This window comes from Papaver somniferum, chromosome 11 (genome assembly GCF_003573695.1).
Source record: "Papaver somniferum cultivar HN1 chromosome 11, ASM357369v1, whole genome shotgun sequence".
Classification (NCBI taxonomy): domain Eukaryota; kingdom Viridiplantae; phylum Streptophyta; class Magnoliopsida; order Ranunculales; family Papaveraceae; genus Papaver; species Papaver somniferum.
The window spans coordinates 77,275,337-77,279,769 of NC_039368.1; the positions used below are offsets into that span (position 1 = coordinate 77,275,337).

The 4,433-nt window shown below is 32.9% G+C and overlaps 1 long non-coding RNA gene across 1 annotated transcript; it reads left to right on the forward strand.

Moving 5' to 3' along the window:
* Positions 1-1,469: 1,469 nt before the first annotated feature.
* LOC113321117 lies at positions 1,470-2,456 on the forward strand. The gene is made up of 2 exons (XR_003346481.1): positions 1,470-1,720; positions 1,981-2,456. It is a non-coding gene; the product is annotated as an uncharacterized LOC113321117 (long non-coding RNA).
* The last annotated feature ends 1,977 nt before the right edge of the window (positions 2,457-4,433 follow it).

A 4,433-nucleotide genomic window follows, 5' to 3' on the forward strand; every position in this document is an offset into this window, starting at 1 on the left:
CAACATAAACCGTTGCTGGGTTAAAATTCCCAATTTAGCAACGACAATCAGTCGTTGTTCATCATCAAACAAACCGAACAATCAGTTTATGTAAGTATACTAGAAATAACCTGTGACGTAACGGCACGGTATGAGTCAGAATAATTTTTGATCATAATAATTTAAATAAATACTACAAATTATGGTAAGAATTATTTGACCCCTTAAGAATTTGTAGCTGTGAAAATCTAAGATATTTAAATTCAGTTACACTTGTAATTGATTAAAGTAATAATTTCATAAAAAATACCAGGTAAATTATTTTACTTTTCCCTTAAATAATAATTTTTTTAGTCGATCCCCAAATATTTGTGGTCTTTGATATTGTTTTTTGCGTTGTATTCAGATCATTATGCTGAAAGAAACCATGTGCCGTAACGGTGCTGCTTACGGCTGATGTAATATTTTTTCCAGCCATTTAATCATTCAGTTCTGGGAGAGTTCCCTATTTTGTTTCAAGCAAAAAAATGTCTACGCAAACATAATAAAATTAGCCATATACATCACCAAAATTCTAGATATAACACGTGCCATAACGACATTTATTACAACATTATCTACTAACATGGTGGATCCTGAATGCTACCAAAATCACCAATAATATCGTTTTCTAATAGTATATATATAAAAAAAAGAGAGAAAAGGGCTAACGTGGTATTTAGTTGTTGCCTCTAGCGACAATATAATTGGCCTCTAATGTATCTTCTGGTTAGGCGGAGTCCAAAATATTTTTTATTAGTTCTTAGTAATTTTTTAGGATTAATACAGAGGGTCTGTACATGTGTATGATATTATTTTTACATCTTCTTCCCTATCATTCCAAAATCAAAATATGAAAAATTAGAGTGAAAAAAGGTCGGCATTTATCCTTTGTAGAAGCTATAAAAATAAATGAACATTCTGACGCGTGAGCCTTTATTTCGCTTCCCCAAAAATAACTAATTTTATCGAAACTAACAACTTTCCTCAAATTTCGTAAATCCCCACTAAAACTTTGAATTTTACTTCACATAAGTTAATAAAACCGTTCAAATTTCCAAGTGATATAGATTATATTAGTTCTTAGTAATTTTTTGGAATGTTAGGTTGAGTCCACCATATTTTTTTTAGTTCTTAATAGTTTTTTTAGGTTAATACATATGGTTTGTACAATATTATTCGTACATCTGCTTCCCTATCATTCCAAAATCAAAATATGAAAAATTAGAGTGAAAAAGTCGGAATTGTCCTGCGTAGAAACTACTAAAATAAAACGATATTTCAGCCCAAATTTTGCGTGATCCTTTATTTCGCTTCTCCAAAACTTACTCATTTTATCGAAACTAACAACTTCCCTCAAATTTCGTAGAACCCCACTACACCTTTGATTTTTACTTCACATAAGTTAATGGAATCGCTCAAATTTCTAAGTGATATAGATTATATATCAACCGAATGAGTTTTTAATCCACTCTTGATTTTCCATCTCATGCCAACTGAAAATTTTGGAGAAGGCGATTCAAGGATTTTATGTATCAGACGTGGCCGAGGAGACATGCACAACTCATTATGTAATTGTGATTCTTTGCACATGTTTATCAATTTAACGGGAAAATTCATAGAAACAAAAATGGTGGTTGCGATTCTTTCACTAAACACCTCTATATCATCGATTTTGTGCTTTGATTTGTTTCTCATCTGGGTATGCTTTGATTTCTTTATAACTTAATTTTATTTTTTTCCTATTTTTTGTTTAATTTAATTTTATTCCGATGCATGATTTAAATAATTGATTATTATGAATTTTCTCTATAATTGGTGTTTTCATGTACAATTCTTCAATGACTGGAGAATAACTTAGTTTTCATTTAACTTTGTGGACTTAATTAAAATTTGCGATCTTGATTTTGAAGATTTTTTGGTGTTTTATCTATTAATTCATTAATATTTTTTTGTTTGTAGACGGAGAATATAATGTAAACAATGAGACAATTGAAGCTAATGGTTTTAAAAAAATATATTTAATTTTTATCTATGATCCTAATTATGAGGGAATCAACTCAAAGTATATTCATGATGAAAAGAGGTTACAACTCTTACTTCCGTCAGATGTCTTTGGCTGAGATGAGACTGGGATTGTCAGATGTAACATTTCTCTCCCAAAATGTTATCTATCCGTTCAAGCTCAAAAACTCATTCTGTTTTTTATTATGGATATGTAATCCGATTGTGGAGACAAAAATCCTACAGGAAAATGCGAACATAAATCGGATTAATGTTACTCAACGTGAACCCGATTGTTGTTTTTGGGAATTTTTATCTAAAATCATCAAATCCTTAATTGGTTGATAAACTTAGATATAAAAAACCGATTGTTCACAATCGATTTTCTCTACTATTACACATTTATCAATTCTTGATGTCTGTACAAACTCAAACATGTTTCTGGAATCGGTTTATTTGTGCATTAGCATAAACCGATTGTGGTTGATATTCACCACATCAACCCAGAATCGGTTTATGTAGGTGTACCATATCTACGGATTATGGGGAACATCAACAACAATCGGTTTACGTTAATGTCTATACCATCCGATTCTGGTTTGGTTTCAAAATATTTGATGACAAATTTCAGAGATTCATAGTTAAATCATCCCTCTTAAAGGAACAAATTAAAGGTTTTTAACTCAATATTCGAATTTGTTTGTCACCGAAATATTATCCGAAAACAAAAAAATGGAGAATTGATGTTTGTAATTAGGTGTTAGTTTTTGATTTTTCTGATAGATTGGATTTTAGTTTTTTGATTGAAGATTGTTAGTAGAAATGATTTAGGTTTTAGTATTTGTTTTAGATTATTGGAATTATTAAGTTTGTATAAGGGTAATTTAGTATTTAATACATTAGACACCCCTTATCCTTTTCTATTGAGTGGATGAAGAAATTCATAGGCCACAAATAATCACACTAGGCCCTAAGCTAGGAAGGATTTAAAAACCAGACAATTTATTAAAAAAAAAAGGCCATACAAATAAAAATAATAAAAATAGGAGCAAGATAGTACAACTTGATTTCAGCGTACATGACTAAGACCCATTGCTGGTAATACAAAATCAATCACACGCGCATCAGATTGGTGTACAATGCATGAATCTTTTTACACGCTACTTAATCAGGAAAAAGCATATCCATGTACAGGAAAAAGTTTTCTCTGTTGTAATTAACGTGACTTTATCTGTTCGAGTCATTAGTCCAAGTCTTAAGTTACTAACAACTCATGAACAATGAACATAGATGTTGGGTAGGCTGACTGGTAAATTCCCTCACTAAACAAAGTTGTTACTAAAGAATAAAATAATGAGAAGGCAATACGGCAATCCATTTTCCTTTTTATTTCCTATTCTTAAACTGTACATAGTACGGACCCTTAAGGGTTATTTATACTAGTTACAGAATCTGATAAACACCCCCCGTAGAGATAACTATCAATGTATGGGTTCCATGTTATGGTACATCTGTCCTATGATGGGTGATTGTGTGGTCCCCGCATAAGACGTGTCCACTTGTGGATCATACCCATTACACAACACTCCCTTGGATGATTCACCGTTTAAAAAGATCGCCATTTTGTTTGCCGGTAAAACTCCAAAAGGATAAAATCCGAGCAAACAGCAGAATAACAATATGTTGTCTTCGTCAAATCTTGCCAGAAAAACCTAGCACCGGTGGTTTTAAAGTGAAGATGATCGTCACGAACTTTCTTTCATTATTGGAACTGCATCAGGAAAATCATTTAGGACAAAATCTGAACACTGGATGATCACAACAATATTATCGATGTAGCTGATTTGGCTTTGTGTAGAACTTATCAGGAAAAAATGTGAGTGGTAAAAACCTGAACTAAAAATATAATGTGACTCTCCAGTCACTGGTTATGCTAGGGAAGTCTACGGGTATACATCTCTTTAGATTATGGTCACCATTCTAAGATTGTTATCTCATTAAGAACCTCGTCAGGAAAACCCATCGGGACAAAAACCTGAACGTAGGAAAACATGAGTTCTCTGAACAGTGTTGGATCCGCAGATGTTGCCTCGTCAAAACCTTGTCCGGAAAAACCCAGAGGGACAAAAAGGACGAAGGAAAAAGAGTACAACATTTCGAACTGCGGATAACATTGGACTCGCATGCCTCAATAAAATCTTGACAAGAAAAAATCCAGTGGGACAAAACCTTGACTAAGGAAAAAGAGTACACGACGTAATGTCCAATATGCCCATATCCATAGTCTTCCATGGCTTTACTCCCCCTGATGAGAAGCCTCATCGGTTGATCATTATGCCTGGTAGTACTGCCTAGAGTTCCGAACCACCCTTTAAAGTCTTCAGAAGCTCCAGCTTCCTTTAGTTGAGAAA